Source organism: Akebia trifoliata, chromosome 3 (assembly GCF_017979445.1).
Source record: "Akebia trifoliata isolate Shusen 1 chromosome 3, ASM1797944v1, whole genome shotgun sequence".
NCBI classification, from domain to species: domain Eukaryota; kingdom Viridiplantae; phylum Streptophyta; class Magnoliopsida; order Ranunculales; family Lardizabalaceae; genus Akebia; species Akebia trifoliata.
The window spans coordinates 28,979,652-29,006,243 of record NC_141377.1 but is presented as its reverse complement, the minus strand read 5'-3'; the positions used below and the strand labels follow the sequence as shown (position 1 = coordinate 29,006,243).

General features: G+C 34.2%; 2 non-coding genes across 2 annotated transcripts; both read left to right on the top strand.

Annotated features, from left to right (window-relative positions):
* The first annotated feature begins 2,684 nt into the window (after positions 1-2,684).
* Positions 2,685-2,809, top strand: LOC147406287 (small nucleolar RNA SNORD14). The gene has a single exon (XR_015177157.1). It is a non-coding gene; the product is annotated as a small nucleolar RNA SNORD14 (small nucleolar RNA).
* A 167-nt stretch (positions 2,810-2,976) lies between these two features.
* On the top strand, positions 2,977-3,074 carry LOC147406286 (small nucleolar RNA Z103). The gene has a single exon (XR_015177159.1). It is a non-coding gene; the product is annotated as a small nucleolar RNA Z103 (small nucleolar RNA).
* Positions 3,075-26,592: the final 23,518 nt, after the last annotated feature.

Here is a 26,592-nt window from a genome sequence, read left to right as displayed (position 1 = left end):
AAAACATGGGTTAGAAGTTTTGAAATGGGCTGATTTTTGGTTAGGATGATCTCTACGGTGAGGGGATCATCATCACCAAAAATCAGCCCATTCCAAAACTTCTAACCCCATCAAAAATGGTTTACAAAAAATGGACGGTCTACGATTTTTCAACTTGTAAACATGGGGCTAGAAGTTTTGAAATGGGCTGATTTTTGGTGAGGATGATCTCCTCACCGTAGAGATCATCCTTACCATCCTCACCAAAAATCAGCCAATTCCAAAACTTCTAACCCATGTAGGACAAAAATGGTTGGCTAAAATGTTGGCCAAAATGTTTGGAGCTAAACGGGACCCTATATATATATTCTTTAAATTCTTCAAATTATGTGGAAAATTACTTTTAGCCTACTCATCCTCATCTCAATTTCTTGTGAAAAACCTTTGATTTTTCTACCTAAAATTTTATTTTCTATTTTCCCAAATTTAGTATCTCGGTCTTGAAGGTTTGTATGTTGAAGAAGAAATACTTTGGAAGATTGAAGATGAGGATAAAAGATTTTGTTTAAAAGGTTTTTTAATGATTGATTTACCAAGAAATGCATTTGTACTTCTTCAAAAGTCCCATCTTGGTCTTGAGGTTTGAAGAAGATAGGATCCTCGTAGCATCTCCAACAATTCTCTTCATAATAAAGAGCATATTTTGTCAAAATCTGATAAATTTTATTTTAGCTAGTCAAAAATTTGTTGGGTGTTCCAATAGGCTCAACAAATCTTTCATTTGTTGAAAATTGACTCAAATCTTAATAAGAGTTGTGATCTCAAATTTTAAAATTCAATAACATGATCTAATGCCATAGGTTTTTAGAGAACGAAATTCTAAGAATTTTGAAAAAAAAATATTAATTTTCACAGTAGATTTATAATTTTAAGTTTTGGGAGTTCGATAGCTATCCATTTCAACACCTGAGATCAAACTCAAAAAGGTCGTGATTGTGACTGATTGTTAATGTGATAATTCATGTGGGCCAGCAACACTTAGTAAGATTTGAAATATTACTAGGTTAGTAAATAAAATATCTTTTTATGTTTTTATACATGTGGTGAGATTTTGTCTCAAATTTTTTGTGTTAGCTACTTTAATTTCGAGTAGTAGAGAGTTTGTTGGACCCTTATTTTTACGTTTGACTCTTTATAATAAACACCATCTGACATCTAGAGAGTGTTAAAGTTGTTCTAATATCATTGGACAATATGATTATCATTTTATAATTTATTATTAACAATTTCATAATTCCTTTGACTGTAAAGGCTTAGGATCTATATTTGGTTACGAAGCATAGTTTTATCATTTCAAAGTAAGGTGAGCCCAAGGACCCTAAGTAAGGATCGGGGAACTCAATAAAATACAACATTAGTATAACTCAGTCATCTCTACTAGTTAATGAGAGAAGGAATAATAGAAGTAGTTGGAAACCAATAATTGGATTTCAAAAATATCCTAACTTTAACATTTAAATTTAATATAATCAAAGATCATTTTGGTCAAAAACCAATTTTTTGTGTGATTTAGACAGGACCCCTTATGTTTTGTTAAATATTAGAGATACCCCTTATATTTTAAAAATGACGACATGAATCTTTTGACCTCAGTTTTCACATAGCCTAAGGGGAAAAGACTTGAACACCCTCATCATCAATCTCTAATAAAAATATAGAGAACCCAGATTTTTTTTTTTTTTTTTTTCTAAATATCAATTATCTTCAATTATATTAGATAAATTTTGTAATCCTTATCAACTATCTTAAGAATTTATCTACTTCAAATCTCAAGGCATATAAAAATAAATTTAAGAAGTATAAAATGATAAAAAAATTTATTGAAAAATCTAGAATTTTCTACAAAGAAAGTAAGATAAAAAATGATGGATTAAAATAATGTTAAATAGATTAAAATTATCCTAGAAGTTGAAGAGCTTAAAGATGACCTGTTTTGATTTTGGGAAGAAAAAATAAATACTATTTTTTGATAAATTAAAAATAATGGGATTTTGGTTAGAAAAATCTAAGGTTTTATGTAAAGGATTAGTTCTAAGTAAAAAAATGATGAATTAAATATTAAGTTGGAGAATTTGAAAATAATTGATTATAAGAAGAAAACCTAGATATTTGATTAGAGATTGAAGATAAGGGCATTTGAGTCTTTTTTTCTTAGTCTATTTAGGAGATTAAGATCAATGGAGGCGTGCCATTAATTTCAAAACATAGTGAGTATCTCTAATATTCAGAAATATGTAGGGGGACATGTCTAAATGGGCAAAAAAAAAAATAAAAAAAAAAAATTGTACTCCCTCGTCCTTAAAATCACGTTGGTCAAAATTAACCAATAAAAAAAGTATTATAATCCCAGTCGAGTTCCTAATTTCACTCGTTGCATATCCGAGTTGACTCTGTAGACGTTTCAAGTTGACTCGACGAGTTTAAAAGCATAAATGTGTTGGAGTATCGGCGCTCTCTCATTTAGAAGTCATGTATAAAAACTAACGAAACCCTAATTTCTAAACCCTACTGCTCTCTTATAAATACTTCCCGCATCCCTCACCGTCTCCATATCTCATCCTCAAAAGTCAGGGTTTAGAGCTTTAGGCGTCTTTCATGTTTGTGTTGATTATTTTTGGTTTAATATATATATATATATATATATTCATCGATGATGACAAAAGAGAAGGCTTGTTTCTCAGAAACATTCGCAGTGGCCGCCTAAGAGCTTTCGCCTTCGCCAGGCTTGAGAGCTTATGCTGTTTTAATCCTTCCTTGGATGTCTGAGACTCTTTTCTTTCCCTCCACCCTTTTTATTTTTAATTATTATTGTACATGTGATTGTTTTTTTTTATAAAGAAAATTCAGTTTTAGATTAACTTGGGGCTGTATGGTTTTTTTTTTTTTTATATAAAAAAAATAATAATAAATTATTATACTTTAGCAATTATAGATGGAATGGAAGTGATGATCCTTTCCCCACATGATCGACTCAGATTATAATGTGCTTTCCTATTTCTCTTTTGAGAAATTACCAAGCCAGGACTCTGATCCATTCATCTATCATCTAATTTTACATTTTACATTTTTTTTTTAAATAAATAAAAAATTCTCTAACGAGTATAAAAGCAAACTAATTTGTACTGCAATACCAACAATTGTTGTGATTTATGAATTTTTTCATTGGAATAGCCATCTCAATAGATGAATGATGTTAATCGAAATGTGACGAACTCTGTTTTTCTAGTTCTAATGTTATACTTATTTTTTATCTTTAAGTATAATTATTTTATTTAGAGAAAAAAGTTAAAGAGTCCAACTAGGCAGTCTAGCTTTATTATAGTGAGTTAAAACAATAACACAGAATGTGTCACAAGATCGTCAACTAAAACTCCTTTGGACATTTTTTTATTCTATACCCCAAAAAAAATAAGCGAACCTAAAATATAATGAATTACTTGGTGAACTTCCGTTTAGAGAATATTGAAGCTCTCTAGCTATTGAATAAAGACTAAATGGATTGTTAGAAAATCAAATCTATGTGGTGAGAATAATGATGAATCAAAATTGAAAGGCATCTATGCCGTTGAGAAGTGCAATATGAGGTTCCGGCTGGAAGGGGATTTACTTAAGCAATGTAATAAGGGAGCGTTTCAGCAGCCCTAAAGTTTGCCAAACATTTTTCAAAACATGGGTTAGAAGTTTTGGAATGAGTAGATTTTTTTGTGATGATGATTTCTATGAGGAGATCATCCTCATCAAAACTCAGTCTATTTCGAAACTTCTAACCCTATTCTTCAATTTGTAAATTAGGGTTCGAAATTTCAAAATTAGTTGATTTTTGGAGAGGATGATCTCTTAACTCTAGAGATCATTCTCACAAAAAATCAGCTCATTCCAAAGCTTTTAACTCATGTTTTGAAAAAAATTTGACACAATATTTGACAAACTTTAGGACTGTTGAACCGCTCCCATGTAATAAAGACAAATGTATCGAGACTTAAAATTCCGTAGTTAAATCTATATTTAGATTCTCAAGAGTCAGTCACTTGTGAATGCAAATCGCCCAATTAGGTCAGAATGGTAAATTTGTGTTCTTATTATAAGTTCATACAAGGACAAAGGATAGTAAAGTCGAAAGGGAATTATTCAAAAATGCAAATGAGATCAACCTTCATTCCAATTGTTGAGATCAACTTTTTTCAATGATTGTAAACCATCAATCTTGACATTTGATCATGAGTCATAGAGATCAATGATTCCAATAGTTGAGATCGTCTTTATTACCATTGGTGATCTTGGTGTTTCAACAAGAATCATCGAGATCAATAATTTGAATAGCTAATCTCGGTGATTTGTATTGTAAATCTTGATAATTTGAATTTGAAAGATTTTACTAATTGAGTTATCAGGACACCACCCCAAAATTCAGGGTGCATTTAGAAAGATATCCCTTACTCAAGGGTCTATCAAGTAATTTTTTCAATGATTTTCCCACCTTCTAAACTGATTCCCCACCACCACTTAAAACTAAATACCAACTCTCTTTTTGATATTTTCACCAAGGAAAAATATTATTCTCTTGAAAGAAATATCCTAAATCCATACTTTGTTATAAAAAAAAGAAATTGAGTTGAACAAATATAGCTGAATTTGGATTTGTAGATAGAAACAAACATGATCTTTGAATCGAAGTTGATCGGATTTGTTTAAAAAATTGAATTTGAACAAACATGCTCTGGTTCCGATTTTGTGGTATGTAGTTAATCGGACCTGTCATGATCCCAAACATCTATAGTCCAACCTTAAGCCAAAAAATTGTTAATGTATTGTCTTGTGTGGTTCATTTCATTTATTTGATGATTTGAGCCCATTTTGCGGTTTGGACTAAAATACGTTCACGAAGCCTTAACTTGAGCATTGTTTTTTTTGGTTATGAACTTTGATCTGACATAAACATAAGATAGGAAAAAGAACACGAGTTATCCTTTTCCATGAATTTTCACGAAGAAACAACTAGCCTCAACTAAGAACGGTATTTGATTGAGATTAGCGCACTTCAATATGGCCATTCTGTTGATTCTTTTTCTCCAAAACTCTTGAGCATTGATTGAATAGTAAGGGTCCCAAGAACTATCTGGCATTTGATTTGGATTGATACCCGGGGAACAAAGACATTAATAGAAAAGTAATCAGTAACAGACCTAGCCTATGCTTATTGAAAATCCGTGGTGCACTAGTTTGCACGACTGGTTTTCTTTTCTTTTTTTTGTTAAATTTTTCTTTTTTATAATTATTCTCTTCTATTTTTCGATAATTGCCTTTGTAGCTGGGGAAGAAGATCGAGGGAGGTTTAACTTGATGCTCTAGTTAACATCTAGATAAGTTTTTTGGGCTCAATGAGCCTAATGGATATAAGGTTTCTTTGGAATTTTGATGATTCTGGTTAAAATCTATTTTTTAACTAATTATTTAGTTAAAATTGGTGGTTATTATAGAGAATGATTCTTTAAAATCTTAAAATCATGTTAGAAATTAGGGTAAAATACAACGGTGGACTCCATTCTCTTTATCCCTCACATAAAAAGGGGTTGGAAATTAATCTCGATACAAATCTTGAAGATAGCTTTTCACTTTAGTGTCTTCTATCTTCATTTCCAGGAATACCCTCAAATTTTATTGTCTCTCTTCTTTTACCCCTTTAACTTCAAAGAGGATGCCTATGGACAAATTCTAGTTTTTATATAATAACTAAATAACCTTCTAATATTTCTTAAACATTAATACCATGTTTGGATTGAGAGAAGTGGAGAGAAGAGAAACTCATTAAAAGAAGAGAATAGAAGGGAAGAGAAACAGAAACTCAATTTCTCTCCACCATGTTTGGATTGAGAGGAGAGAACTTGAGACAACTTTGGAATTTTAAAATATCTTAAAAGAGATCAAGGGACAGTCGTTTATTTATGGCTACACATACGACAGTCAATGGCAGCCATTTTTGTTTATTTATAAGAAAAAAAAAAACCTTTTTAATAGGTATGACTGCAAATTGAGGGTGCACATATGTGTGTAATATAGCCTATGGTGTCTATTATACTAGCCTGTGGTTGTCACTCTAGAGAACTACTGTTTTTTAATGCCTTTTGTGAAGACCTTTTTCCATCATAACATATGATCTTTAAGCAAAGATCAATATAATGGACATTTGAAGTCAATAGCATTGAGAAAATCAGACGTACATCCAGTAAAATAAACTAGGAATCCTATTGATACAATAGCAAATGCCATCTTAATTTTCTTACTTGTACCAATTGAAAAGCTAATTGAAGAACTAAACAACAAAAATTGTCCCGTCAGTGATGGCAGAAAAAGAATTACTATCTGCATGATTCTGCGCCACTACATGCTCATCAGCCCAAAATGTATACCATTTGGCCCAATTTGCATTCTTCTTATAACGAGTTTCAGAGAGTTTTCTGCCACAAATCAGATTATTTAGCATCCATAACCAAAAGAGGAAAAAAAAATATATTAATACCCCATCAAACTAATGAGAGAACCACCAGATAAGGCGACGTTAAAGATCCCCTCTTCTTTACCAACACCTCAAATACCTAATAAAACATTAAAACCAACAAACCCTTAATTACTAACACACTAAGATAGAAGATAATTGCTCCTAAACCATTAAACTATCTGTAAAGTCGATACCACACAACAATTTAATGAAATAAAAGTCGAAATGAAAGAAAGTTGATCAATAATTGTTCCATCTCCTTCAAGAAACACATTAATTAAGCCAACTCAACTTGCTTAGCGTTGATGAAATTACCTTTGATAGCATTTTGAACAATTTTGTTATTTAAATCCTGCAAAGATCACAAAATCACTTAATATAGAATTTATGATACAATTACAAACATGCACATATATAGATATAATTAAACAAAATACAAACCAAGTTGAAAATGACAGCCTTTCCCCATGGGAAGTGATTGTAGTTGCATTTGTTGGAAGCACATACGAAGTTATCATCTGTTCTAGCAATGTTAGTAACCCCTTTTATTGTAATAGTTATTTTTTATACTAAATTACGTGAAAACTGCAATAAAAGTAGAGGAAGAACTAAAAGAAGAATAAGTGTTTTATGATCCAAAATTTCAATTAGTGTATATTGGCAAGATCCCAAGACGATAAATGTCTATAGATGAAAAAATATCATAGTTACAATTTTGAAAAGATACCTAAAAAAAGTTCCACATGCATCAACAATATGCAAAGTGACCAGCATTTAGCTTAAAGAAAGCATATAAAACTTTTCAAATGCTCAGTCATCAAATGATTAGCTTTGCAAGTCAATTTTAGCTATCAATCTCAATAAATTTTTTGACTGATTTTCTGAGTCAGAATCTCCTAACATTAAGGATTGTACTAGCTTTTGAATAGTACTAGAGGCAGCAATTACAGTTTTCTTCTTCCTGTGGGAGGAATTGTTGAATCGATTGAGAATGAGATCGCGAGAATCACAGGTAAGATGAGGAGTTTCGAGAGGAAATGGAGAGCACTTGGAAGATTACGATGAAGACAAAGCAGGGTTGCAAGATTTTATGGTTTTGATGATTGATCTCTCAAAAGAGATGCGAGGGAGGCGGAGAAGAGAGACGTTTCAGAAGAAGACGAAGATGGTTGAATCGGGATATAGAAGGAAATACTATATTAAATAAGATATTTTGGACAAGTAAAAAAGTCGTGCGAAGAATTCTCTTTTTATATAGGTAATAGATTAGTCTCATGAACGAAGCTTGCTAATTGTTATTCTGCTTCTTAGATTATGATTTACTAATCAGTGTAGTCATGAGGTATGTGTTTCTATTGTTATTTTGATGAATAAATGGGAGAGGAACGGAGAGAAGAATTTCTTTCCCTCGCTTAGGGTAAATTTCTCTCAATCTCCAAGTAGTAGGAAGGTGGATGATGCATTGAAGTATGGTGGGGCATGACATGATGTCTTCCTTCAGGTGAACTTTGTTAATGGCCTAAGATTTTGCGTCTTTATCTGTCTCTTTATAAGGATGGTATACTTTCTTTTTTACTTTACAAAGTAAATCTGCATTTTTGATTGCCTAATTTTTATGTTACATAAAACTTTAAGTTGGGTAGTGATTTGCTTTAATATTATGGGAAGCTTTGAGATTTATGGACGTTTTGTTTATAAAGTAAGTTTTATTTAAGCTATATTGGGAGGATATAAACTTACACAATTACCACGAACATTATATTCCATTACACATAAAAAATCTAGACATAACTATTTATAAAGGGATATAAACTGTCACAAAAATTAATCATCTTTGATCCACTTAACAACTTTCATGGAAGAGAGATCATTTTCCTTTATAAGTAAATTATAACCCACTAAACTAGAATCCAAAAAGAAAGTTCACCACATTTACCAATTGAACTCACCTTAGTTTTAGGTCCCGGTGAAATATAACATTTTGTTCATTATGGAAATAAGCCATGCCGCCCCTAGCCACATAAGATCAAAGTACAATCGACATGGACGTCAATTTGATTAAGTTAGCCTAAAAGGTAACTTCTTATTCATTTTAAGGCTACATATCCTTAACTTGTTGATTCCCAGTCTTTAATAAATTCCCTCTAGACAGAGTTCTTCCATATGTATCCAACCAGCTTAGCCAATAGCAAGTAGGCATAACTCTTATATGATATATCATGCATCAAGCTCTTATACATTTAAAAGAAGAAGATCTGATGATGATGAAGAATGAAGTCTATTGCCAAATATACAATAAAGGAAAAATATGTAAGGTGATATTGCAATTTAACCATGTCAGCAACATACACCAATAGAAAAAGATAAATATAATCTAAAGAAATAATGACATAAACTAAGTTATCTTTTATTTTTATTATTTTAATGAGAAAAGGGGAAAATTTGAGAAATAAGAAACATTTCCAACGCATAAAAAGTGTAAGAAAGTAGGAATTAAAAATGAGAGGTCCTTTGCTCATTAAGCAATGTTTGAGTTGTATATTTAAGTCAATTAAAAAAATATTCTAAAATGGTAAAATATAGTAGGACGGTAAGAGATAACAACCATTTTATGCAACATTTCAATTGCAAGAGCTTGCCAATCCCAACTTTCTTAGGAGAGTAGTAGGAACTAAAAGGTGCTTTGTAGGCTATAATAATTGGTAAAAGCCAAGCCAATTTTTTCACACTTCATTGGGTGCCTTGGACAAAGGTTGAAAAATTTGTGTGGCCAAAACTTACAAGATAGATGAATCCCATTTACAAAAGGAGACAATCACAATCACTTGTTAGAGTCCACTGGCTTTAGAATAAGTTTCAACTGAGGTCAAGTATGTAGATTTTAAATTCACTATTAACGCCAAGGATGTCTTAGGTAGCAGGCCCTGTTGTACTCTGCCTTTATATGAGTCTATAAGAGGAAAACTAGAGATTTTTTTGTCATATCTATGGATTTGATCCTTTGGTCCGCTTACTATTTTATTTGAGCGGTTATTTGCTCGGTTCCTAGTTCTATGGTTTGTCTATATTTATCTTTAGTGATTACAAGTAGCTTTCTAATAACTTGTCATGACCATCACATGCTAATGTATGATGTTGCAGCTGTGAAAATCCACTAAAGAGCATGCAAGAGCAACCCTTGAGCTTCCTATCGAGGATATCCTTCCAAAGTCACTGCATAAGAAAATACATGGGCTGCAATGCCTTCAAATGTGGGCATTTATAGATTATTTATTTAGGGGTCATCTCTACTAAAGAGTACAAGAGTCATTTTTTGTGTTCCAATGTCTATGATTTGCTCAATCATAAAGCAATAATGGTGAAAGAATGCGTTTATAAATGTAAAACTACACATAGAAAAATGTATTGAAAGAATAAGCATGAAGCTTACAAAGGAAAAGATGCTTGGCAACAACGCCCAATCAGAATAAACTGATAGAAACAATTGCAGCTACACTATGGCTGCTATGACCCTATACATTTGAAAATAGATGGAACAAAAGTAAGGTTATTTACATTATTAAGCACCATAGGTGCTACAACATTTGTAAGCCCCAAAGGCAAGCTACCAACAACATAATTTTACAAGCTACTAACATAAAGGAGGTGGGATCCATTACTCAATGGGGCCACCAACTTTATCAAGAGATAAGTTTTCTTCTTTGCTTTGTTAAGTTTCCTTTGCTCAGATGGTGTGATTTCATATTCAGAATGCCTAAAGACTAATGAGATTATAGACCTCCAAGAACTAGTAAGACTTTATTTGTATCCTCTTCTCACATATCTATTTTTGTTATCACTTCCAACAACTAAGACATACACCTATGTTTTGCTACTAAAGGTGGATATTTCCTACAACTACCCTGCATTAGTATATAAACTCTAAAATTATTGCAGATTTGGGAATCTAGTGCCATGCCTGAAAGAACTCTGCTTCATTTTTTTGGACCCTACAAAATCAATGTTGAACTAAATAAGCCTAGGCAATAAAGAATTTAGGGAAGCTTACAAAGGAAGAGATGCTTGGCCAGGGTCACGTTGGGCATGAACTCCATAACAATCAATCTCTCAGTGCCTTGGCAACAACACCCGATCAGATTTGCCGATGTGTGGGCAATTAGAGCCCAAACAGGTGCCTTTAATAAGCTTAATCTCCATGGTATTGCCTTAACAAGTTCCTTGGAAACACTTGTGGCGCCCCGCCAAACGCTAACACAAATCCTTATGTCAGATCTTGAGGTACTAGGTGGTATCTTAAAATTTCAGCATGGTCTCCTCTATTTATGTTAACATTCCAAGGCGATCAATTTGCACCTAATAAACGACATAAAATCCTGCATATAAACAAACAAAATATAGTACTAGTGGAAGCCTATATACGTCTAATAACGTACGATATATCAAAGTGCGAAAGAAGAAATTTATATACGGGATTATACAAAAATTTCTCGCTTTAACAAAAGTCCTAACGCTAAGAACAAAATCTATAATACTTTTGAATAAATCGATACCACTAGGGGTATAACCCCAATACTCACTAAGTGACGGACTCTGACTGTCTATCTGACCTACCAGATGATTCTCACTCATGTTCTACACCTGCCTCACTAAGTTTTAAATCTGAAACTTAAAAAAAAAAATAGAGAAGGAAAGGGTGAGTAACAATGGTTACTCAGTAAAGAAACAAACAATTTCTGTCAATAACATCTTCTAACATGAATGAATAAGTATATTGAATCATTTTAACATATGCAAAGTTTTACAGAATAAACTACGATTAACTGATACATATAACTAGGGATGAGCAACTAAATATTTTAAAACTGACATTACATCAATCAACAGTATTCACTATAGCATTTTCTTTATATACAAATATAATTGATCAAATAGAAACATTAAACATGCATTTCATTGTATATATTAAAGTAAAGCAACATATACATAATACACTATGGTGGAGTATTGGAATTAGAGAGTTGGGATTCATGACTGAATTGCTCCCAGTCAAGACATGATGTTACAATTCTTCTCTGACTTTTAGTTCCTGATTTTGTGGCCGATCTCTGCACTTACTATACTTGGTTGACCATTTATCCGGCTCAGATTGGCCGTTTAACGTGACCGTAAGCAATGGATCTCTTTTCAATGTGTCAGAACGTTCAACTACTATAGATTGTTAGTGATCACTGACTAATCATCTTCGTCTATGCCTATAAGTAAAATTGAATGTGTTTATACGTAAAATTTTAAATACCAACCTAATGGAGGGTGAGAAAATCCTAAATTGAAATCGTTTATAATTTTCATGAATACGTTTGTGTTATTTGCTTATCCCTCCTAACCAACAACTGCATATGTGAAGAATATGTCGAAAGAACATGCAACTATTACATTATATATTATACCCTTTCGTCCTAAATATCGAAGTTGATTCGCTATTAGAATGTATGCCCCAATGTGAGTTTCGTCAATCGCTCCCACACAATCCTTCATATTGTGAGAAATTTTAAATTAAACATTAAATATTTAAAATAGTTATGAATTTAACTTTAAAATTACTTTTAAAAAAATGTCAAAATCTTTGATTTGTACGAATTTGATGAGTAATCTCATCAAAATAACAAGACACAATGAGAGTTTTGCACAATTTAAAGACAATTTTCAAGATTATATTAAAGTGTCTATTCACAGTTTCTTCAAAACGTTGAAGTCGATCACCAATACTTTTCATGCCCTTATTTTGTCTTAATATTTTCAGAAACATTCTTAAAGATATTTTCTTAGAAACGTTCATTATTCTTTCAAGCCTCATCTTCTCATGTAGAGTTTTGCACAATTTTTTGAATACATATTTTTCCATATGAAATTACTTATGATATATTGCATTATTTCTAGATAAAACATAATTCATATAATTTTGTTCAATAAAATTATAATTAGTCTTGGATTGGCGAATTAATTTATTTTTCTGAGTTATACGATAATGATTTGTTGCAACAAGTGCAGTTACACAAATAATCTTATCATTTGAATTTGATAAGTCCATCTTATTTCTATTGACATAGTTAATAAATAATTGCCATGTATTCATTGGGAGTAAGTTTTTTTTATTCATTTAGAAATTTTCGATTTTTGATTGAAAAAGATCTACCAAATGACTAAATTCAATTCGAAGAATTCAAATTTTCTTCTCTTTTTGCGTTTTGATCTAGAGTCTTCACTCATTAACGACCTTTTTTGTGATGATCTTGGACTTGGTGACTCATCAATATCATCATCGTCAATAGGATGGGTTGGGAATCCATTTTCTTATGTCGATGGAATGTATTCAAGGGTATCTACATTGACATCATCGACAATTAATTTATTTGTCATGTTCGTCCTAATAGATGATCGAATATGAAATCCAATAGCTGTGGTACCACCAAGTAACTTGTCCAACTCATCTTTGTATTCTAATGTCTTATAATAATACTTATTATCTCCAAGGTGTTGCTATAAAAATGATAAATACTATTAATAGATGTCCTTCTATAAATAAGTAAAATTAAATATATTAAAAAATATATTTTATCATTTCTTTGTCATTTCATCATTCATTGCTCGTGATGATGGAATTACTGTTTCAACCAATTTTAGTTACATTCATTAGATTTGACCAAGCCTTCTAGTCTAATTTTGCTTTGCTTTAATGATTTTTGAATTATCTTTATTTGAATTGAAATCTCATTCTCTTGATAAATTTATTTTGAACAAACTTCTATCTTAAGTTGTCTAGGGTTGAGCTATTCCTACTGTATTAGGCGATTGTTTCGACACATATTTGAACAAAGGCCTTGTTAAATACGGACTCCAATGTGTTTTACCCTTATCATTTTGTGATGCAACTTATTTGATGTTTTTCATGTTTATTGTTTAAGAAAACATCTTGAAATGAAAAAATAAATAAGTAAACATATCTCATGATAAAGTGTCTGAGAGCAAAACTTGGATAATAAGAATTATTAAAAAGGGACCATCATGCACACACACACACACACACACACATATATATCTATAGGGGGCGGTTCAAGGGCCATATCTAAAAACATATGAAAAAACAATGGTTTTTCAAAATATGGGTTAGAGATTTTGGATTGAGCTATTTTTTTTTTTGTGCAAGGATGGCCACTATGATGAGAAGATCATCTTCACAAAAAATCAGCTCAATAAGAAACTTCTAAATCCATCAAAAGTGATTTACAAATTATTAACAAAAATTGGTAAAAAATTGACGGTCCACATTCTAAATTACTTTTAATGGGGTTAGAAGTTTTAGATTGGACTGATTTTTTTTTTCAGATGATCTTCCCATCATAGAGATCATCCTCACAAAAAATCAGCTCAATCCAAAATTTCTAACTCATATTTTGAAAATTTATTAGTGTTACATTGTTTTATGGCCCTTGAACCTGACCCATATATACATATATATATATATGTATATATGGGTCAGGTTCAAGGGCCATATGAAAAAACATATGTAGAAACGATGTAACATTAATAAATTTTCAAAATATGGGTTAGAAGTTTCGGATTGAGTTGATTTTTTGTGAGGATGATCTCTATGATAGGAAGATCATCCGAAAAAAAAAAAAACAGTCCAATCTGAAACTTCTAGCCCATTAAAATTTATTTAGAATGTGGACCGTTGATTTTTTATCAATTTTTGTCGATAATTTGTAAGTCACTTTTGATGGATTTAGAAGTTTCTGATTGAGCTGATTTTTTGTGAGGATGATCTTCTCATCATAGTGACCATCCTCGCAAGAAATCAGCTCAATCAAAAACCTCTAACCCATATTTTGAAAAACCATGTTTTTTTTCATATGTTTTTATATATGACCCTTGAACCGCCCCCTATATATATATATATATATATATATATATATATATATATATATATATATATATATATCTGTTTAATATCACACTTAAAATCAATATTTTATGAAAATCAAGAAATACTCATGATTATCATGTATGTAAGAAAACACTTGGGAAAGTCTTAATTTGGTGAAATGCTCATGATTTTTGGTGGATTTACAGTGATTTATTCAAGCATGCAATTGGATTGATGTGTTTTATAGGTGAATTAAAGTGGGTTTTGTTTGATGTATGTGGAAAAGTTTTAAAGTTTGATCTTTAATGAAAATGATACTTATGCATTTCTTTGTTTAGTTGTAAAGTATACTAACTGATTTAGATGTATGTAACAATTCCAAATGGTGACATGTAACGGGTACGTTGATGTGGGTTTTCTTCTTGTTTGATTAGTTAGAAGATTTAGGTGTCTGTTTTATTTACCATTTGTGTGCCCATAAATGTGTCTTTATTTTTTCTTTTTATTTCACAAAAGCATTTATGACACAAAAATGAAGATCGAAACTGTGGCGCCCCGCCAAACGCTAATACAAATCCCAAGGTACTAGGTGGCACCTTGAAATTTCGGCATGGTCTCCTCTGTTTATGTTAGCGTTTCACGGAACTCAAAACCTGATAAACCAATTTATAACAAAACCTATATATAAAAATGTAGATACAGGAAAATAACAGCGGAAGACTAATTACATCTAACATGTAAGTAGATTAGAGTGCAGAAGGTTTATCAACATACAGGCTTACCAAAACACTCTCACTCTAACATAGGCTTAAACTCTCAAATCCAAAAACTACATACATCTTGGATGAAACTGACAACACTAAGGGATGTGGCCCTAGTGCTCACCAGGCAATAAACTCTGATCGTCGATCTGATCGACCGGATACTCTTCAATTACTGACTCTACGCCTGTCTCTATAACTGCAAGTGCTGAAACTAAAAAAAATAGGAAGGAAAGGGTGAGTAACAATGATTACCCAGTAAGTCCACAACCAATTCCTACTAATAACCCTTCCTAAGCATGATCGAATAAAGCATACTGAACATTTTAATACATTCAAGATTTTACAAGATAAAATACGATCAACTGGTACATATAGCCAGGGATGAGCAACTAAACAGTTTTAAAAATTACACATAGCATCAATCATCCATACTCATCATACATTTTTCATTTTATGCAAATAAGATTGCCAACATTGAAATAATAGACATGCTTCTCATTTATAATTCGAAATAACAACAGATACATAATACAAATGGTGGAGTATTGGAATTAAAGAGTTGGGATTCACGACTAGATCGCTCCCAGTCAGGATATGATATTCTTCAATAACATCGTAGTTCCTGATTTTGTGACTGGTCGTGTCTACCACGCTTGCGGGACCATTTATCCGGCTCAGGCTGGCCGTTTGACGTGACTGTAAGCAATGGGTCTCTTTTCGATGTGTCAGAACGTTTGACTACTACTAGATTGTTAGTGATCACTGACCAATCATCTTCGTCTATGCCTATCAGGCGTGCATGTGATTCCTAAAAGACACTCCACTCGTATACGACCACTTTTACAATACACGTTCACTGGTAAAGATAAGAAATGAATGGACCTGGATTCCAGTTGTGACTCCACTCTCATACGCGTCCCATACCACGTATGAGTTTGGTAGTCCCTACCGTACATCCCAGGATAGTGCACCCCTCTGGATGATGTGACGTACTATCCCTTCAGGCATTCACAAACCCTTTAACAGCTCACAAAATAGCTACGTATATATATGATTTTTCATTTAAAACAAAAGAGAAATTAACAGAACAGGGTTGAGAATGGATATCCAATTCCTACCATGCAACTGTGGCCACCCGGCCTAAAAATAAACAACAGTACTCAGTGCATGCGCTAACATAATCGGAAATAAACATGAAATCCTTTCATTAATAACCTGGATATCCTTTCACCAACCTACACACAACATACCATGTAAAATGCAGAGATCACCTCTCGGGTGTGATTCTGACATTTTACCGTTCATTCCTCTTTCCCATTCTTTCAACATTCTCATTTTTCATCTTTTCAAATCAAATCATTTATTTTCAATTTTTCAAAGTCACTTTTGGTCTTTCCATCGAAAATCATCAAAGTTTATTCAAAACAAGGGTCCGGCGATGCACAGACCCAAAGCTGTTAAAAACGAGGAAAGCTGGTGAAAATTTTGGCTAAGTGTCGGAAACTCAATTTTTTCAAAGTTCTCGAAATGGAAAATGGATTTTTTGAAATGAAAGTCTCGATCATGAGATTCGACACCATATAGTTTTTGTAATCTAGTTCAACGGAACGTGAAAGTTATTTCATTTTGAAAACTTGCCGAAAACGTCGAAAATTACGTTTTGTTCTTGAAACCAAAATTCAGATTTTGATCCTTTGAGATTTGGATCTTAAAACCATTCCCATTGTTCCGAAATGGGGGGTAAAACCTTGATTTCATTAAAGAACTTAAAGTAAATGGAAAATAAAAATGAAAGAGGACATTTACTTAAATGTTTTTAATGAAATGAAATGAAGGGTGAGAAATAGTGTATAGGCAATGGGGAGGTCAAGGCAAAAGTTAGAACACTGTTCTGATCAAAACTATGTCTGTCGGTGGCAGAATCAATATGCTATCGGTGGGACCGACAGAATACACATCGGCAGGTGTCGGTGGGATCGATGGTTCTGCCGACAGTATAAAATTTTCGGCGGTTCTTGATTTCATCGGTGGCAGAAGCTTCATTTTGTCGGTGGGACCGACAGAATGCCTTCGGTAGGTGCCGGTGGCACCGACCTTTCCCACCTACAGCCTGAACCTCAATCGTGATTTTTTTTTGGGGTTTTTAATCCCCTTTTTCGATTTCTTCTCCCATTCTTCTCACCATTCGACCCACCCACGAATTCGTAGTTAAAACTCGATAAACCATCATCAAAGCATCTACTTCTACCATGATTTTGAAATCCAACAACAACTTTCTACGATTTAAATGCAAACAATAAGTTTTGTTTCAAAACCCTAAATGCATATTTGAGAAATCTAAAGTTACCAATAAGAATTGAAGGTCCCTTACTTGTTTGTGGACGCTAATGGTGATGAATCAACACTAAGGATCAATGTTAGGCGGCTCGAAGTTCTGAAAGTGGTTGAACTCGGGTGCCAACGGAGTGGTTGGCTGTGAAACCCTCTTTGAAGGTGTTCTCCCCGCTTCCTAATGACCAACAACGACTCTCCTATGATTTGGATGAGGTTCCAAGTGATTATACAAAAACCCACTTGCTGATTCTTGTGGGAGACCAAGAGAAAAGAAGAGGAAATGGAGGTTGGATGGGGTGAGGATGTAGAGCTCGACAACGCCGACGACTTTGCCTTCTTCGTCGAGGTTCAACTCGGACTTGATTGGGATAGATCTTGATAGGAATGGGTTCAAACCCTAGGTCTAGAAAATGGCTGAGTTGAGTTCTTTGGAGAAGAGTGAAGAAGTGAAATGAAATAAAAGAAAGTGAGTTTTCTTTTATAAAAGGGCTGAGGGTATACTTGTAATTTCCCAATCATTTCTAGTTTCGATCATAACTTAACTATTCAGACTCGGAAAGTGACAAACGAATATACCATTTCAAATAATTTTTTTGTTGTGGTTCTAATGGTGTAGTCGAATTTTCTTGATTCTCCCTCTAACGAAAATTTTCTATTTTGGGTCCCACTTAACGCGAAATTCGAGAATTTTATAACTTTTTCCTCCGAACTCGAATTCGAACTTGCTTACAAGCTAATGTATATATTTCGATCCTTTTGAATCTAATGACGAAGTCGATTTTCCTTAAAATTAATCATAGCAATATTCAAGTATTTTACTCTAAGTCTTTCATTTGATATTTCCCTCCAAATCTCACCATTTACTTTCCTCGAGATATGAGTTGAAAATCTGGGGTGTTACAGAAACAGATCCTTAATTTTTTTTTGTAAGAAACAAATTAGTTGAAAGGAAGTTTAGATATTTTGATGAAGTTTGATAATGTTGGATGGTTGGGGAGTTTGATATGTATTTATATGTTACATATAAGGCGTTGTGTTTCAATTGGGTTCGAAAAATGTTATTGGATTTTTATATAGGATTTTGATATAGATGCATTGCTTGTTTGATTACACAAGCTGTTCATTTCTATTTTTTATTTAATTTTAAGGTGTTTTTTTGAGGTATACTATTTGAAGTGGGTTGCATTTAGTCATCTAATTCAGTCATGTATTATAGTTTACTGAGGATTTATGGACATGAGTTTTACTAGTTTGATTGCATGGATAATAGTTAACTTTTTTATTTTATATTATTTGAATTTTATTGCACCAAGTCGTCGTGATCTATATTTATTCAATGAATACGTAATTGAAGCACTAAATACAACACCACGAAAAACACCTATGCTAGTGTATAAAATTTAGATTATAAAAAGCATTTACCATAGAATACCCATTTATAATTTATTTGAACTATATATGATTCACAAGACTATCTTATTCAACAAACTGATATAGGGTGCCAACCAACAATCCTATTAAATGAATTGATGTAGGGTGCCAAAGAGAGTTCTCAAAAGATAAGTAAAAAAAAAAAAATACAATTGTAGACACCCCAATTTGAACGGACCCCTACTCAAAAGGGCCCAAAAATACATATTTTTCAATAAAAATTGTCAACGGGCCTTAAAAGCCCAAATCAATCGAAATATGGCATTTTGATTGAATCAAGGCCCTTAAGACCCCCTAAGGGTCTAGGGGGCCCATCAAAAGAATTCTCACTACCAACCACTATCCCCAACTCTCATTACTAACAACTATCATCAATTCTCACCAAGTTTACCAATCATCTCTTATTAACTCTACACCAAGTCTCACTAAAAAAAGAAAATCCCTACTATCTCTAATCACCTCTTTCCATTCTTATACTCTCATATTCTACTAAGGACTCAAGAAGACCCAAAGAAGGAGAATGAAGGAAAGAAAAGAAAAGAAAATGTTAAAGTATCAAGGTGGGTTCAAAGTACACCCCCCCTTTCTTCTTCTCTACCCTCTCCTCCTCCCTCTTCTATTCTCCCCTCTCCTCTTCATTTTGTTTTAGATGGACTTAGGATGAATGACCCCCAAGGCAAAGGTTTATAAGGATCATCCCCTTTAATGAGATGATCCTATAATCAAGCCGAAAGCAAATCCCTTTTATTTTTCGTATTTTTTTAAAATCAAAATGACCGAGTTGAGTCGAGGTTACTACTATTTAGTGGGGAGAAAAGGGTGCCTAACACCTTCCCTTTTCTCCAATTGAGCCGCTTATCCTGAATCTCAAGATTTGATCCGTACATTATCCATCGAGAGTCACTAAACGCCAAAATAACAATTTTTTAAAAAATGCACATCGGGTGACTATTCACACCCACTTATAATATGAATGGTGGTGACTCCAATCCTTAGTAGATGTGGCCGTCGTAATGGCGAAAATCACGTATCTACAGTTTGGTGACTCTACTGGGGAGTAAAGGCTCTACCCTCGTGTCAACTCGGTCATTTTGAAAAAAAAAAAATTTCAAAATAGTCTCATTTGCAAGCTAACATTATTTATTGTATTTATTTTTTACGTGGATTTCTTTTTCTTTATTTACTCTCTTAGGTTAAATAAATTTAAAAAAAAAAAGAAAAAGGGAAAAAATTGATTTTTCCTTTATTTATCCAATTATATGTCTTCTAAGCATGCACATCATAAAAAAAAATGGAATTTTTTTTTACCCAAGCCAAAAACCAGAGGCAATGTGCCTCAAAATGAGTGAAAAAAAAAAAATTAAAAACAAAAAAAGGAAAAAAATCGATTTCTCCTTTATTTCTCCGATTATGTCTCTTTTAAGCTTGCATATCATAAAAAAATGAAAAAAAAAAATTTCTTTTGCCCAAGCTAAAAACCAGAGGCAATGTGCCTCAAAATGAGTAAAAAAAAATCATTTTTTTTTTGTCGAATGGACAATCGAACTTAAACTGATTGTAACTTTCTCGTCCGATCTCCGATTAACTATTAGTGCATATCGATTTGGGATAGAACAAAATTTTCTTTCAAATGTGAAAAAATCAGTAAGATTTTGTCAAGTCAGAATCGATTTTTGAGCTCGTTTACTATCGTTTACATTAGCATTTCTGTTTGACGTCTTGTCGGGATACAAAATGAGTAAAAAAAACATAAAAATATATATATATATTGGCCCAAGCCAAAAACCAGAGGCAATGTGCCTCAAAATGAGCACAAAAAAAATTAATTAAATTTTTTTTTTGCTAAGTTTGTTCTTTACGTCAGTCTTGGCAACTTTCCTCTTGGACTTCATTTTTTTTTTAGTTTTAAAACTTCAAAAGATCAAATAGATCATTTTTTTCGTTAAACTCAAGGCGTACCGCTCGCCACTTTTTGATTAATCAAAATGAAAATTCAAAGCGATCATTGATTGGACTATAAAAAATAAAAATAAAAAGAGAAGTCCTTTTGTTATTAGTTCATTCATTAAAAATAATAATAATAATAATATGGATTGGTCAATGCCTAACTATAAATGTGTTATCCTTGTGGACTAATTATCTAAAAAGCCATGGTCTCTATAGGTATATTTTAATGTGCCTACATGATTTTAATGTGGATGTGATGGATTTGGTAGTCTTCGATCTATGTGACATCTATGTATGAATGGTTTGATTTGGCCCACGGGCCCACTCATCTGGAAAATGCCTCGGTGTAATGGTCATGTACTCTGACACCTAGAGTTTAGGTGTAGCTCACCCCGGAGTCACCCGGGAACATCCATGTAATACTATGTAAAGCTCGTTATGAAGCCATGTCAACCCCCGTACCAGGGCATATCTGTTAGCTTAGGGTACATGTCAGTCCCGTGCCAGGGCACACTTGTTAGCTTAGTGGCACTTTCGTAATAAGGGAGTATGACCGGCCTCCATTTTTGATATTTCCTTCTAGAAACCTAAGAAAGGAAAAGTATACACCTTGTAGGAAGGGTGTCAGTGCTGTCCCAATCCTCGGCCTACACCCACGTTGTTGAAGCCCAGCTCCGTTGAAGTCCCGCGTGTCATAGGATCATCTATTGCTTGTAAAGCATCTATTACTTTTGTAACGCGTTGTACCATGTAATTCAATATTATATCAACAAAATTGCCTCCAGGCTTTGCCTTGTGTTGCCTCGTTTACTTGTTTGCTAGCTACGTGTGTGGTGTACGATCATTTTATAGGCTTGCAAGTGGATTTAACTCCCTTGCGCCGCACGATATCGTTTCGAAAGAATATGGCCGTGACAGTTGGTATCAAAGCTACAATTTTTTGAGCACAGTTGGTATTCCCCCGAGATTCCATTTAATTCACGCGAACGATGGCAAGAGGAACTACTAGTACCGTGGACCAACCAGTTTCAAGCACACCAGCACCACGTACAAACAAGGAACACATTGAGGTATTAGAGGAGAAGATAGCCATGCTCTCTGGTATAGTTGATAGTATTGCGCAGATAGATGATCGCCAGAACACGCTGGAGGAAAGATCCGAGACATTTAGAGCCAGAATGACTGACCTCGAGGAGGATACCCGAAGATCCATAGCTACGTTACAGGAACAGATTATGGAGCTTACTACTAAGGTAGGTCTCCTAGTAAGAGCCGTTGGTAACGAGCGGCCTACCTGTAGTGAGGCTTCTCCCTCGCGCTTGCGAGTCCCCGAGCCACGTGCCTTCAGTGGTACCCGCGATGTGAAAGAGCTCAAGAATTTCCTATTTGATACGGAACAGTACTTCCGTGCAGCTCGACCCGATTCAGAAGAGGTAAAGTAACAACTGCTTCTATGTATCTTGCAGGTGATGCTAAGGGTATGGTGGCGAACCAAGTACACCGAGATAAAGAGTGGCCAATGCTCCATCGATACATGGGAAGACCTCAAGAAGGAGCTGAAGAATCAGTTCCTACCCGAGAATGTGGAGTTCATTGCTCGCAGGAAGTTGAGGCAACTCCAACAGACAGGTACCGTGCACGACTACGTTAAGCAATTTTTCGCATTGATGTTTGATATCCGTGACATGTCAGAGAAAGACAAGTTGTTCTCGTTTACAGAAGGGCTTAAGCCTTGGGTTTAGACCGAACTACAGAGGCAACGTGTGCAAGATCTCACGACTGCAATTGTCGCAGGTGAGTGGTGACAGACTATTCTCCCGTGGATAGGAATAGAAAGAAGGTATCCAATCAGTCGAAAGGGTACTCTTCGTAGAGTGAACGCATCCATGTGTCTTCCAAAGGTAAAAATAGAGGATCTAGACACAGTCCAAGCAGGAGATCCCAACGGGATTCCTCCCCTTCGAAGAACACAGGTACCCAGTTCAACAATCACCGCAGCAAGATTCAGTGTTACTTGTGTGGTGGTCCTTATAAGACGTTCAATTGCCCGCAAAGAAGCAAGTTGAATGCATTGTTAACTTTCCAGAGTGACCCTAGTCATGAGAGTTCAAGTGAGAAAGATGAGGATGAATCTTCTCACATGGGAGCTATGCATCTGTTGAATGCAATAAAACAGACCTCTGAGACTCAGAAGATCCGTCAGCCTAAGGGTCTCATGTATGTTGATGTGGAGATTGGTGGCAAGACCACCTAGGCAATGGTTCATACGAGAGCTACACATAGCTTCATTGCCCCTGCAGAGGCGAAACGCCTCAATATCCGACTCGAAAAGGATTCAAGCTGTATGAAAGTTGTTAACTCCAAGGCCACTCCTATACATGGGTCGGCCAAGTCTATGGCCATCAAGATAGGTCCATGGAAAGGTAAGCTAGATCTTCTCGCAGTTCCACTCGATGAGTTTCAAGTCATCATTAGGATGAACTTTTTGTAACAGAACAGGACCGTTCCGATGCCATTTGCCAACACTTTGGGCTTGCTAGGTGAAAGTCCAAGCTTCATTCCTCTTTCTACAGGTAAAGATGAGGAAAAGATGATTTCAGCTCTACAGTTAAAGAAAAAGGTTGAAGAAAGGTGAGCAAACATTTCTTGCTACCTTGCGAGTTGAACCTGATGATCAGGACCATAGTTCAACTCCCCCATTGGTAAAACAGGTTTTAACTGAATTTGATGATGTTATGCCGGAAGAGCTTCCGAAGACCCTCCGTCACGTAGGCCGATTGATCATCAAATTGAACTAGTACATGGTGCCAAGCCTCCTGCAAAGGGGCCATATAGGATGAGTCCTCCGGAACTAGTTGAGCTACACAAACAACTTGATGGACTTTTTGAGTTTGGATTTATCAGACCTTCGAAGGCACCTTATGGGGCGCCTGTTTTATTCCAGAAGAAGCATGATGGGTCATTGTGACTTTATGTAGACTACCGAGCGCTGAACAAGGTTACCGTTAAGAATAAGTATCCGATTCCACTGATTACCGATTTGTTTGATCAACTTGGGGCAGCCGAGTACTTTTCCAAGTTGGATTTGAGATCAGGGTACTATCAAGTACGGGTTGCTGATGGAGATGAGTCGAAAACTACCTGTTCTACCAAGTATGGTGCTTATGAGTTCTTAGTCATGCCCTTCGGTCTTACGAACGCACCTGAGACATTCTGCACCTTGATGAATGACCTCTTCAGACCGTACCTCGACAAGTTTGTCGTGGTATATTTTGATGATATCGTAGTTGTAGACACCCCATTTTTGCACTCGCCTGATTAATCAACTCGTCAACCCGATTGCAATGATTTCCAATGATGGATGTGTATTCCATTGTTTTATTTTGTTATCAGATGTGTTTCAGAAATCCAGATGAGGTATCTCGAATTGACAAAACCTTAGAAACCACGCTACGCTAGGAAAATACGACTCCAAAAACATAGAAATCATCATCTTGCAGACCAAAAAGAAACTTCACGATAAAAATCACTAAAAATTGACCAAATTACGAAAATACCCCTAACCTCAAAACCACCTTAGAGCCTACGTTACGCTTAGGAAAACTCTCTCAAACACATAAAATAACAAATCGGAACCAAATAAATCACTTCGCCAATTTTAACAGAATTTGATAAAATTATGAAAATGCCCTCATAAAGTTCACAACCATTTCACACAAAAAATTTCATAAATGACACAAACTAATATTTCCATTGAATTCCTTACGAAAAATCAATTCTAAAACATCCTAGAACATTAAAAACTGACTTAAAACGTGAAAAGTCCTCTCCGGGGGCAAAACGATAATTTTACAATTTTCATAATTAAAAATTTTGAAATTAATAAATAAAATATTAAATAATTAAAGTGAAACATTAATGAAATTAATTTAAAATTTGAATTAAAAAAATCGATCAATCGGACTTTCAAGTAAAATTGTTGAGGGTTCGTGAGATATTTCTTTAAGGACCCTTCCATTTGGGGGTCCAAAGAATTAAAGATATTTTAGAGGGGGATTCTCCAAAAATTTAAAGTAAATCAAGAAAGACTGAAGTCAAGGTATTAAAGTCAATCAAGCAAGACTGAAGTCAAAATATTAAAAGTCCATCAATTAAGACTGAAGTCAAGATATTAAAAGTCAATCAAAAAAGACCAAAAGTCAAATATCATAATAGAATTCGAATTAAATAATAACTCTATCTAATAGAGTTCTAACTAAAAAATAATTCAACTTAAAATAATTCTAATTAAAACACAATTCTACCTAAAACAAGTCTAACTAAAACACAACTCTAATTAAACACTAACTCTATCAAAATCAACCCCTAAAAAATTTATAAATAGAGGTGCTCACACCCTATTTTCGTATTAAATCATAAACCCTAAGAGAAGTAGGTCTAGAAGCCCCCATAGCCTCCCATAAACCCTAGTTTTGGAGCTCCAACTCCTTACCTAACACCCCTCCTTCAATTTTAGTCTAGAAAACACCTAGAATCGCTCCAAAAACACCCTCAAAATCCATAACAAACTTGAAGAGTTCAGATCCAAAAACAAGGGATACCTTGATCTCAGAGATCCGAAATCAAATCCGGAAACAGAACGAAGCAAGGGAGTACGGTACAAGGAGCTATTTTTGTCAGATCTGAGGGAGCAAAATCCTTGCTATTGGAAGGGTATAAATTTTTTTATTTTTATTTTTATCTAAGTTTTTAGGAATGTGATTTATTTGGGAAGTTAGTAGAGACCGACTTTGGCCGGATGGGATTGGTGCCTAACACCTTCCAACTCCGTAACGTGATCCCCAAACTCTTTTTCCCTTTCGTAGATTAGTTTACTTTTTTTAGAGTCAGTTTGGTTCCTAGACCTTAACAACTAGGTGGCGACTCCCAAACCTCAAGGGTCAAAAGCGGATCTGCGCACCCCGCGGATCGAGGGCGCTTTCAGTGGCGATGGCGACTCCACTGGGGACATTGAGGATCAAACTTGAAAAACCCCAAGTATGGGAATATTGCCATTGACCTAGTTTTTTTTTTCTATTTAATTCTTAGTCAATTTCTTATTATTGTCCGGTTACCGTTTTTTTTTGTTCCTTTTTTATTGACCCAATTTTCGAATATGTTAACGTGGTGCATTTTTTTATATGGTTCGATCGAGGGTCACTTAGGGTGATTTTGAATAATACTAAATTTCAAAAGATAATTTTATTGGGGGGGGGGAATAATGATGATTGAGTATGGAATAATGAAACAAAGGGGTTTTCTTTTTTAGGTAGGTCGATCTATTTTTCGGATGATAAATTTTTTTTAGGGAACATGTTTGTTACGTTACTTAATAATGTTTAAAAAAAAATCGAAAAAAAAGAGTTTTTATTTATTTGTTTTTGTTTTTATTTTAGGTGTTTAGTTTTAGTTTTTTTTTTTATAGACAAGACATGCTGCCTATGGACAGCAAATGAAACGAAAAAATAAAAAAAAATGGTTTCTATTGAGTTTCTGTACAACAACAGGACATGATGCAACAAGAGGTGGCAAATGTTCCCAGGTGGGGAGAACGAGCTACATTGGGACAGGGAGGTTTCTTACAGTTACTTCAAGTTGTTGAAGGTATGGATGTTCTG